This window comes from Beta vulgaris, chromosome 4, assembly GCF_026745355.1.
Source record: "Beta vulgaris subsp. vulgaris cultivar EL10 chromosome 4, EL10.2, whole genome shotgun sequence".
NCBI classification, from domain to species: Eukaryota; Viridiplantae; Streptophyta; class Magnoliopsida; order Caryophyllales; family Amaranthaceae; genus Beta; species Beta vulgaris.
The window spans coordinates 18,133,784-18,147,147 of NC_079205.1; the positions used below are offsets into that span (position 1 = coordinate 18,133,784).

The 13,364-nt window shown below is 35.6% G+C and overlaps 1 protein-coding gene across 1 annotated transcript in view; it reads right to left on the reverse strand.

The window, feature by feature from the left end:
* LOC104891315 (probable LRR receptor-like serine/threonine-protein kinase At1g53430) overlaps positions 1–13,364 on the reverse strand; it is a 77,252-nt gene that overhangs the window by 53,860 nt on the left and 10,028 nt on the right. The gene's annotated exons all lie outside the window — the stretch shown is intronic.

Genomic DNA, 13,364 nt, shown 5'->3' on the forward strand with positions numbered 1-13,364 from the left:
TTTATTCTTTCATGTGTGATTAGTTCCTCGTTGTTGCATTGATCTTGACTTTGACTTGGTACTCCTTGATATTTGATAGTGCATACATTTTGATATGATTGAGGCGTTTCATTTGATGATCTTAGCTCCAGAGTTATTCTTATTTTCATATTATCCTTCCTCTAGCCCCGCTGAGCCTTTTCTGACTTTGTTTGATTGATACCTACATTACAAGCCTTGACCTCATTTGATTCTTGTCCCAAGCCTAGCTTGGGGGAGCGAGTATTAGTTTTGTTTTGGTTTGTATTGAATTGAAGTGCTCTATTTGTGGTTAGAAGAATGGAAAAGTATGTTTAGTGAGCTTTGAAATTGAATTGAAAGTGTGAAAAAGAACACAAAAAAAAGTGAAAAATGAAATGAAAAAAAAGTGAAAAAGAGTTGTGAATAAAGTGAAATAAAAAGGGTTATGATTGAATTTCTTAAGTAAAAAAGGTTGTTGATTATATTTGGAGATTGTTGGTTGTTGCATGGAGTTGTTATGACCTTTCATGGTTAAGTTTTCAGTTATATGATGCTCCTCCATCTTGGTTTTTCCACCACAATTCCAAATTATTTTCCATACCTTTAACCTCAGCCCCATTACAACCCTTAAAAGTCCTCTTGATCATTATGTATTGTATTGTTGAGTATTAAGTGAGTCAAAAAGTCAAAGTTAAAGAGTATTTGCTTCATCTGAGTCGACTGATTTAGGTTGAGAGTCATTATTTAACCCTTAAACACATGAGAGATTTGAGTGCACATAACTATAGTGAGGTCTGTCATGTTTGGTTAAATCCAGTTTGGGAGAGATGGTTTGTGGTATGATTGGAGAGTCGATTGCGATACATGATATGCTATGCGCTTTGTTCGAGATTGTTTCGATGCTTGGTTTATGTAGTGATTATATCTCTTGTGTTTTCGATTCAGTTTTTAGCCCTGTTGTAGTCCTATATTGTAGGAACTTTTCCGATGTCTATGTCTTATTGCTTGAGGACAAGCAATGGTTTAGCTTGGGGGAGTTTGATAAGTCATATTTATATATAGTTTTTAGGTGCATTTAGGTTGCATTTTAGAGCATTTAGTTTCATATTTAGGTTCATTATTGCATTATATTCTTAAGTTATGATTTTCTACTCCTATTCGGTATGTTTTCTTGTTTTTGATGAATTTCAGGCATTGATAACGTATTTGGAGTATGATTAGCTAAGCTTGAGGATTAGGAGCACTTGGAAAGGAAGTTACAATGCATAAGGATCGTATGGATATTTATAGTACGAGTTTGAGCAAAAACGAAGCGGAAAATCATTAGAAGAAATGTGAAAAAGAGTCACGTCTACTCTTCTGATCATAACTTTTGATGTGTTTTAAATCGAGTAATTCCAGCAATTTGGAAACTAGACTTGAAGAGTTTTCCAACGATAGGTGGCAGGTCCCGAGGAGACTTCTAGTCAAGAGTTATGCCTTTCGGAAGATTGCACTGTTTCTGCTGGAATCTGCCACGCGTACGCGCGGATCACTAATCCGCCTATTAATGATTTAATTAAGACTTTCCTTATCTTGTAAATTACTTTCCTAGTCATATTAGGTTAAAATATATTATTTAGATTAGTTTTCATTCTTTTTCTCTCTCCTCCCTTTCACTTATTTTTATTTTTAGTTAGTTTTCCTCTCTTTTTCTCTCTAGTTTTAGTGTAAACCCTAGTTTTTATTCTTCTCATTAATTCATGATTTCTATTAGTTTCTTTCATTGATTTTTTATTATGTTTTCTTTTATGTTTTAGATTCATCTTTTATTTCATGATAGAGTAGTTTTTATTTCTAGGTTTGGGAATCCATGTTTATATGCTATGATTTGATTGATATTTATTCTGTGGTTTGATTAGTTATTGATTTCTCTAATTGATTAGTGTTTTATTGTTAATCTTCAACTGATCAATTGTTTGATTAAATATTGTTAATATCGAGTCATAGATCGAGAGATAGTACTCTTTAGAGGCTTACCTACAATTAGCAAATCTGATTATGTTGAGCGACCGTACTAGCATATGTTGATTTGAGAGCGTTAATGCCTGACCAAGGATTAACTGTGCTCTAGATATATGATTAATTGAACTGTGATATATTTTGATAGTTTTAAGTATAAACATGGTGAACCATTCCCTAGATCTTTTTAGTTTGATTTTCGTAGTTTGATTAGTTTAGAATTTAATTCATTAACCTGATCTTGTTTAGTTTCTCCATATATTAGAAGCTAGATTAAAACGACCATCTCTCTGTGGATTCGACCCTAGTTACCCTACTACATTGTTAGAAGGTTTTGCAGGAATTATTTTTGACCGGTGTACGACAACCTATCATACATCCTTATCAGCTACCCTCAACTAGTAATAACCCAAACACAAATCGATCTTCGAGAACACGATCACTCCATTAAACTGGTCAAATAGGTCATCTATCCTAGGCAAAGGATACTTATTCTTGATGGTGACATTATTCAACTCCCTATAGTCGATACACAATCTCATACTCCCATCCTTCTTTTTCACAAACAATACAGAAGCTTCCAAAGGTGATGCATTAGGCCTAATGTAACCCTTATTCAGCAACTCTTACAACTGCATATTCAACTCACTCATCTCAGGAGGTGCCATTCTACAAGGTGCCTTAGATATAGGTGCAGTTCTAGGAACTAAGTTTATGGTGAATTCAACAACTATAGCAAGTGGCGTACCCGAAATCTCACTCGGAAACACATCCATAAACTCATTCACGATTGGAACATCCTCGATGTTCAATCCAACTTCTTTACTCATATCTTGCGCACTACAAAAAAAATAGCTCATACCCCTTCTTCATCAACTTCCTCACTTGCATTGCAGAGATAAACCCAAAGTTCCTAGGCTTCTCGAATTGTGGATATGAAGTCATTTTCCCCAAAGGGATTCTCAACACTACTTTCTGAGCTTCACAGTCTATTTTGGCCTTGTAGAAACCTAACCAATTCATCTCAAGAATAACGTCTAGGTCTTCCAAATTCTATTAAATTAGAGGCAAATATGTAAACAACTTAGTACACCTTATAATCTCTCCAGTATGTATACTAATAGGCAAATCAAGCACCTCAAAATCTACCAACCCCAGACTCTTAATGACACACGATGAAACAACGGAATAAGTCGCCCACGAATCTAACAACGTTTCAACAAGAACGAAGTTAATAGAAAAAGTACTAAAAACTATGTCGGCAGATCGTTCAGCTTCATTGCGACTCATCACGAACAGTTTACCCGAATCCTTATTCTGGTTGTTGTTCTCACTAGTAGGCTTATTGTAGCTCCCTTGGTTGTTATGTTACCCAACAGGCTTAGAACTTTGATTTCCTGGCTAGTTGAACCCATACCTCACTTGGTTACACTCCCACTACCATTATGCTCTTTCTTTTGCTTAGTGAATCACTCTTAGTCCCTGTGGCTCTTCTTCTAGTAGTAGTTACAGGTTACTAGGTCTCCCTTACAGTCTCTAATAGGGTGGTTATTACTGCACTTCTTACAGTGGTACACTCTTTCAGACTGACCCTCATTGTCGTAGCCCTAACCATTTCTCCCTTAGACATTCCCGTTCCCATTCCTGTTCTTTTTAAAATTCCCTTGATTTCCCCCAACATTGAAATCCTTTCTTTTCTCACCCACTACAACATTCTTCTTATCACGCCTCGACTGAATACCACAAATGCACGTCTCCTCCATACACAATGTCTAGAGATGAAAAAAAATTCACCACCTAACCCCAGTTGGATTTCCTCAATCAGACCTTGCTCAAACCTTTGAGCCTTTAATTCCTCAGTAGCTACTTCCTCAGGTGCAAACATCGATAATGCTGTGAACTTACGGTAGTACTTAGAGATGGTCATACACCTTATCCTAAGGTTGATAAACTTTTGGGCCTTCTGTTTCCTCATAAAAGTAGGGTAAAACTTCCCCCCTTAATGTAGTAACAAAAGGATCCCAATTAAAACCCTCAACATCACTTAGTCTAGCCCCATTTTCTCTCCACCACAAATTAGCCTCATCTTTCAGGTACATTAGAGCCTGACCTCCTCTCATACCCTTAGGACAGTTCATAGCCCCAAAGATCTTTTCAAACACCCTAGCTAATCCCATTTTCTAAGAAGGTATTGGCTAGTTTCTCAAATATGTCCCTAGCAGAATTGGGAAACTCAGCTCTTTCATGAGTTAGTTTCTCCGTGAAAAGGCGAATAACAACAACTAAGTCTTTACCGTTGTTAGCCATTCTACCGCGCAACTTGAAATTAATGTAACTCTACTTTAGGTTTCACTACATAACTTACATGACATTCTCTAGCCATGTAACATTTGATTTGATCATACCAGATCGCATCAACAAACAATTTCTCATGAAGTTACAACAACACCACAGAATAATCATCATCGACCACATAATCATTCATAAAAAATATTCACATAAAGAATATACATGTGGAGCTGATGGGTTTTAAAATATACCGCAAGTGCACGATGTCTGATTAGCAGAAACTGGCAAATAAGGGTCGATCCATAGGGAGAGGAGTTCTACAGAGTTATGCTCAATTATTTTACTACAAGAGAGAAAAATTGATTGAAGAATTAATAACTAAACTAGAATAAACTAGAACACAAAATGATATAAGTTTATCAAATAATTAAAAACCTAGGGCAATTGATCGGTCCATTATGCTTATACCAATTTAATCACTATAATATAGTTTAACAATACTTGGATTGAGGTTCGAATAAATAAAGTATTTCGTTAATCCTTGGTCAGGCATCAACAATTCTTAGATTATCATATGCCATTACGGTTGCTCAACATAATCAAACCTACCTATTGTAATAAGCCTCTAATGAAAACGATATTTCGATTCTAATTCTTATTAGCTAAACATAACTCATGATATTGCGCAATTACATGAATTAAACAAACATAACAAATCAATAGGAATTATTTCAATTCAATCCAAATAACGAAGAACTTTAAACCACAATAAAAAAGGTATAAACATGGCTTCCCTCTCTAAGCCCTCGAAATATACTACTCATTCATGATAATAACAAACTCAATAAACATAATCAAAGTAAAGAGGAATATTGAATGATTAAGGAGCAATGGAAACGAAATCAAGGATCTCTATAATCTTCAAAAGTAAAAGTTCATACAAAGCTAGAGAGAGAAAAACTAAGTGTTTAGCCCTAAAAACGTAGAAAATAAGATAGTCTAATCGAAAATACTAAAAACCTATTTATACTTTTTACAAAACCGGCCGGCTAAAAAAAGAAAAAATAACCGTCTCGGAAAACGGCCCGGTCGGGCGACGATGATTCAACTTCTACGAGAAAAAGGAAAATTCCCACGATCAACGGGCGAACCCGCGCGGTCGGGCGCGCAAGCGATTTTGGCTCCTTTCTCGCCCAGTTGACTGGGATAACATGCCTTGCATTCAGGTGAAAATTTCATTCCGTCTAGTCGGGCAAAACCGCCTGGTCGACCAGACGGAAAAACTGCGATTTTGCGTCAATTTGCGAAAGTTGTATCTCTCAAACCAGAAGTCGGATTGGGGAGTGTGACCTATCATTGAAGAGCCCTTGAATTGTAGTTTCTAGCCCAACTGAAATTTCGTGATTATCAATTTTCTATAAAACGTTTTTATCAAAATAGTGAACAGGTGTCAGTTTTGGCACTTCTTTCACTAACTCTTTGCTTCATTCTAACTTGAAATTGTCCCGAACGGATGCATTGTGATCCTTGTGCAAGCTATATTCATCTTTAATGATTAATAGGCTGGATCTTAGATAATCATAATCAATTTTGCATCAAAATAACCTGAAAATCATCGAAACGTGCAAACGGGGAGTAGTAGAGCACAACTTGCGTAATTCATGCCATTATGCACCTAAATGTTCTAAAAGGAGTTCTAAATGCAATCAAAATGCATATAAAAACTATGCATAATTATGACATATCAAACTCCCCCAAGTTAAACCTTTGCTTGTCCTCAAGCAAACAAGACATGAACATGGAAATAATTTCCTCACCCCTCAGATAAGAAAATCACAGTTCAAAACATTTTCATGACTAAGAGCCGTTCAAGCAGGCAAAATTCAAGTTCAGTTGTTCAAGTTACTCTATCCACCAATTGCCGAAGCAAACAATCAAATGCGGCTGCCTTATGACATGCAAATCTCGAAAACGCACTCACTAGGGTGTCACCCCTCTCAACATTGTTGTGGCAGGCAAAAAATGTCCCCGAACACTCACCATCCCAACCATAACAACCCCTCTCACTCACACTCTCATGTGTTTAGAAAGGTAATAATGCCACTCATCCTAATCATGTCGACTCAAGTAGCGAACGTACTCTTTAACCTTGACAAACTGACTCCACATCAATCCAATAAACAATGTAAACACAAGCTCAAGAGGACTTTTTAGGGTTGTAATGGGGTTTGGGTAAGGGTAAGGAAAATGTATAGGAAATGTGGTGAAAAAATCAAGAATGAGGGAGAAAAAGTCACTAGAAGACATCAACCAAACAAAACCAATAACAATGTCCCAACTCTATGAATCAATAAAATCTTCAATAAACCCAACCTTGAAGCAATGTTATGAAATTTTTTTTTGCAAGCAATGTGAAAGAAGGAATTTTGAACCTTTTTTTTTCAATCTTTGTTTTCTTTTTCTTTGCATTTTTTTCGATCCAACAATCACATTTATTTCACTTTGCTTATTCTTTTCTTTTTCTCAAACTTTGAACCTTACAAAATACAATCATCTCCATCCAAAGTAACTCATAAGAATCATCTCATATACTAACTTAGACAGATGCTCCCCCAAGCTAGGCTTGGGATTAATATCAAAACAAGGGCCATGGCATGTAATGAGGTTTAGTAACATGAAATAGTCTTTAGGCTCAACGGGGCTGAGGAGGATAATAGTATATCGAAAAAAAATCACTCTGAGGCTCGACAATCAGACAAAAGAACGCCTCTATCATAGCAATTGCCACAAGTCATCAGATATCAATAAGTACGTTGTCAAAGTCAAGATCAGTCAGCTAATGAGGAACTAACACACAAGAACAGAATGGATATAGAAATAAATCCATGGGCAAGAATGAATCCTCACAGTCTAACCAGTTCAAGCATGTAGTCAAGGTAAGTACGTTATCGTCAAAACTCACTTAAAATCAAGGCTTTTAAAGTTCAAATTCCAGTATCACGATCTCAAGTGCCCAACTATCCAGATAAAGAGCCAAAACATACTTTCAAAGAACATCATGAGGAACAGGGAAGCAATCAAACCAATCCAGTCAAATCGTATTTTTGGTATTTTTTTCAGTAATATTCAATTTCTTTTTAAAACGAATAAATCTAGCCTAAGAAAGCAAAAAAAATCTACATGAAAAGGCAGTAAAAGAGAGGGAAAATACATACAAAAATCCTCCCCAAGCTGAACGTGGCAATGTCGTCAGTGCCGCAAGATGAACTATAGGACAATGCTCAAAGGATAAATTAACGTTATTACTCTCCCGCTCTCTCACTCTCTAAAATGGAAAAAAATAAAAAATAAAAAAAAAGAGATAAGAAAAAAAAACTACGGGTTGCCTCCCGCACAACGCTGGTTTATAAAGGTCCTGCACGACCAAATTACCTCCTCAATCTCAAATCGGAGGGGCTTAACAATGAGTTCCACCCTCATCAAACATTTTCCTCCTTATAAGACTGCCACTCTGGCTTGCAGTCAGACATGTTAGCTCAGGTGTATAGGTAGAATGCACATTTTTCATAACCACCGATCTTTTTCCCTTTTCAACCTGAGGTCCCTCCAAATCGATAATGAAGGCATCAACTTAAGCATTGTTGCTTGGGGAAACATCCATAGTAAGTGCAACCTCTAGAGGGTTAGCAGAAAGCATCTGCGGGAGTGCAGATAGAACAATCTCCTCTAGAATATATATCCATCCTGCAGCAAGTTTACTCAAGCATAGGAGACTTAATAGCATTGGTTAGTTTCAAAGTGACATTATCTTCACCATGACTCAAAGTTAAAGATCCGGATTTGACATCTATAACAGCACCAGCAGTACACAAAAACGGCCTACCAAAAATAATAGGAATTTAGGCATCCTCCTCCATATCAAGCACAACAAAATACACAGGAATATAAAATTTTCCCACCCTAACATGACCGTCTTCTAAAACACCTAGAGGGTATTTTATAGAACGATCGGCATTTGCAAAGTAATTTGAGTGCACTTAAGTGCTCCCATATTAGTTTCTTACAAATAGACAAAGGCATGACAGACACAGATGCACCTAAATCGCACAATGCCTTATCTATAAATAATGCACCTACATGGCAAGGGATGGAAAAACTACCAGGATCCTTCAACTTAGGTGAGGTTCTATTTTGTAAAACAACACTACACTCTTCAGTTGGAGCGACTCGATCTACCCCACCAAAGAGTCTTTCTTTTTAGTAATCATGTCTTTCAAGAACTTAGCATAAACAGGCACTTGAGAAATAAGTTCGGTAAAAGGAATTCTTACCTCAAGGTTCTTGACCATAGTCAAGAACTTACCAAGTTGTTGATCGACCTTCAACTTTTGCATCCTATGGGGAAAAGGTAGCCTTGGTGAAATAGGCGTTTCAGAAACCTTTTTCCTTCCACTTTCCTGTCCGATCTTCCTTAGCTAGTTCGACCTCAAACATCGAACTCTTCTCCGCTTCTTCCTCTACCACCTCCTTCTCCTTGATAGGAGCAGCATCATCAATGGGCATGGGAGGAGCATCATAAACATTGCCGCTACGAAGTGTTACGGCATTGACAGTCTCCTTGGGGATGGGTTGCCCCAGCTGATGATCTGGTTGTCTCTGTGCATTATTTTCAGACACCTGAGCAAGTTGAGTCTCCAAGTGTTTGGTAGTGTTCTTCAACTCCTTGATGCTATCCTCATGATATTTCTGCATAGAAACCATCATTTTCATTAGATCAGACATAGTAGGCTCTTGAGAGTTGGCATTCTAAGAAGCTTGCTGCTGATAGCCTTCGTGTGAAGGCCTAATGAAACTAGGATGGGGGTTCTGAGGAGCCTCTTGATAATATTTTTGTCTAGCAGCATGTGGTGGTGTAACACCCCGAAAATTTTCTCTTTTTAGAAAAACCTTTATAATATAAAACTTTGAGAATTACCCAAGTATTATCGCCCGTGTGATAAAGTATTGGCTTATTCAGAATTTTGCAGCGAAAAACAAATAACTAATCTTTAAATTTTATTATTAAGAAATAAATAAATAAGTATTTAGAAATCAGACAATCTAAATGAGTCTACTCAAAAAAACTTAATAAAATATGTTCTTATCAACAGAAAAGTAAAATATACTAGTTACACATTCTCTCCATTCCAGATTCCCAATGATGCACATCTGCGAACCTGTAATGTCAATGATATGCATTATCTGCTCACCAAAATGGATCATCACAGGATCAATAAGGCAAAGCCATGATCACACACACAAACAAAGCACGTAATCATCAAAGCTGAGTACTACATACTAAAACATAAGCATTCCTAACATGATACTACATAAATAACCTACAAGGATAAATAATAATATAATCATATAATAATCTGCAGATAACTTTAACTAAACTAAACTCTAAACACCTTTTTATTACTTTAATGGAAATAGTTATTGGAACTGAGTTGTCTTATCTACTAATGCCTTCACCTACAAAGACGAAATACGGGTGCTACTAGGCACTACAACGCATTTTAGATTGACCTACGATATCGATGAACTTTTGCTAACTAAAAAAGGAATGGTGATCAATCCATCTCCTGTAAAAAGCCATGGGCTACCACCATGTACTCCAACTCTTAATGTCGAACTCTAGATGTGCACCAAGTCTATAACTATCCTTGTTACACTTTACGTTCTTTACAAGTTATTACTTGTTATGACATACATACAAGCAACACATAATACAAAGCAAACATGCACAACTGAACTTCTTTTATCTTAGGATTTCATAAGTGATCACAACTTACAATCCAAAACTTACTTTCTTATAATCTCAACTTTCTTATTTGTTGAACCTAGCCAACAATAATCTTACCTTTAAAAAGTCATAATTTATCAACTTATCAAATAAGGCCCACAGTCCTCATAAGATAGTGAAAATAATACTTGTAAGGGAACATATGAATAACATGATTCAATCACTATAACATATATTAACTCCTCATGTGAATTAATAAATAGAATTCCTTTCTACATGCTTGCATCAAATATTCCATACAAACATGACAATCTTCACTCATAATAAATCTCAAACTCACATACTTGCACACAGGCATAAAACATGTAAAAATCAATCATACTAGAAATCATATATGAACTTAATAAGTTCCTATACATGATACTAAAATTCTTTCTCCTTAAATCATGATACTAATCACATAGCACACAGGTATGTACGTACCTTGTGTAGATAAATTGAAAGGTCACTTTTCTACTCTAAAAGTTGCCTAGGGAATAATCTCCGCCTAACAAAATACAAAACATTGGTATATCAATATACCAATAAATTTACAGCAATAAAATTCACTTAAAAACGTGTCAAAACCTTTTCTAAAATTCTTTTGACACCAAAGATTAATATTTCAAACCCTAAAATATGGTACTACTAAATAGGCTTTTAAAACCTAAAAATCAAGACTTTAATATTTAAATCTCATCTTGAAAATAAAAATATTAAATCTAAAATTCTTTTGCTTAATAATATGAAACATATAATCTGAAATAATTAAAGATACAATCTTTAGGCAATAATTTATCAAAATAATACTTAGAAATATTAAATCAATATATATGAAATCAATATATAATAAAACGAGGAAAAGAATCAAAAGAAAAAGGGAGAAAGAGAGTGAAATACCGAAATCGCGAGAGAAATATGGCAGCAAAATCGCGAAACTTGAAGAGGCCATAACTGATAGAATAATAATCGGAATCGAGTCATTATTGAGCCTAAGTTCAATAAATTTTTGAGATATACAATTTCTAAGAAGGACGTTTTAGCTAAAAATAAATGAAACTATGAGAAATCTGGACAATCAGCTTCGGGTGAGAGAAAAAAACGAGTGAAGGGAGGGGAGGGAATGAAAACCATGAGGAAAGACAGAGAATAGAGAGGGCCGAAGTTCTTGAGTGTGAGGAGAAAGAAAATAAACTTTGTGTGGAATAAAATAATTGGGTATTAAAATATTTATAAGGAGGCTTCCTTTTGGGCTTAGGAAAAAGAGATTGAGCTCAATTAAACTTGATGATGAATAGGATAAATAATTTAGAACTTCTATTTTCAATATTACTCCTTTTCTTATTCATTTAGGATTTTGGGTTCCTCAAGTCCATTAGACTTCTTTTCCAATATAAATTAGTATTTAAAATTTTTATCAAAGCATGCTTAATTAAAATATTTTTAACTTTCTTAAATCTTTACAATAATTTTATTTGACTTTTAAAATAGTCAACCCTTTTAAATAATCAAATCATTTTAAAACTAAATTATGTTTAACTATAAATATATAAATACTAAAATATATTTATAAAATCCTTTAAAATTATGGAGGATTACAGCTACCCCCCTTAAAAGAAGTTTCGTCCCGAAACTTGACACAAAACTCACATACTTTCAAAAGTTTGAACTCATCTTTTTCAAAAGTTTAAAAGAATTGTGCCACTTGTGCACACTTTGGCTAACTTAAAACACTTGTGTTACTTATGAACACGCTTTCTTATACAGAGAATCTACTTCTTTGGCACTAACATGTGCAAATTGCCCAACATAGGCATACATATGCATGAAAATCTCATAAAAATAGACAAAAAGCGCGAAACTTATCGCATTCTATCCCCCTTAAAAAAAACGAGTTACGCCCTCGTAACTCACCTCAAGGAATAAGTCTGGATACTTCTTTCCCATATCATCTTCGACTTCCCACGTTGCCTCTTCAGACTCGTGGTTGGACTAAAGGACCTTAACGATGTGGACATCCTTATTGCGTGTATACGCACTTTCCTGCCGAGAATCTTGACAGATCTTTCCTCATATGTGAGGCTACTATCGATCTGAACTCGTTTAGGCTCTAGGACATGACGCTCATCATGGATGTAACGTTTAAGTTGAGAAATATGGAATACATCGTGCATCTTCTCAAACTCCATTGGCAATGCCAATCGATAGGCTACTTTTCCAATGCGCTCTAAAGTCTCATATGGGCCTATATACTCAGCACTTAGGTTTCCCTTTTTCCCAAATCTCATGATGCCCTTAGTGAGTGGTACTATCAAGAGCACCTTATCACCTATGGCGAACTCATCCTCTCGACATTTCAAGTCAGCATAACTTTTCTGCCTATCTTGTGCAGCTTGAATTCTAGCCTGAATTAGTCTGACATTTTTGACGGTTTCCTCAATGAACTCTGTCCCTAAGACTATATTTTCACTAAAGTCATTCCAGCAAATGAGACTTTACATCTCCGTCCATATAATGCCTCAAAAAGTGTCATGTTTCTACTCTCATGATAACTATTGTTATAGGAAAACTCGGTCAAATCTAATTGGTCCTCCCAACTACCTTGAAAGTCAATCGTACATTTTCTCAACATTTCCTCCATAGTTTGGTTAGTCCTCTCAGTCTGGCTATCAGTCGTAGGGTGAAAGGCTATACTCATCTTCAATGTTGTCCCTAGATTTAATTGAACCTTTTTTTCCAAAATTTCGAAGGAAACCTAGAGTCACGGTCAGAAATAATATCTTTTGGAACTCCGTGTAGTCTCACCACATGCCTAATGTAAGTCTTAGCCAATTGCTTCTTGGATTAACCTCTGCTCTAGATATCAGATTAATTGAACTATTGATGATATATTTATATATGAACCATTGTCCTATATCTTTTTAGTTTGATCTTCATAATTTTATTAGTTTAGAGTTAATTCCAATATATCTAATCTTGTTTAGTTTCTCCATACCTTATAAGTTAGATTAGAACGATCATCTTTATGTGGATTCGACCCTACCTAATCTACTATATTGTTAGAACATTTTCTAGGAATTAATTTTGATAGATGTACGACAACCTACCAACCCCCTTCCCTTGAAACTGCCTCCCCAAAATCATTAAAAGATATTTTTTAAAACAAAAGTACAGCTTAAACCAGTAGCCTATTCACTTGGACCGCTATTGTAAACCCCCCCCCCCCCCCCCAAAGTTGGGACTAATGCAG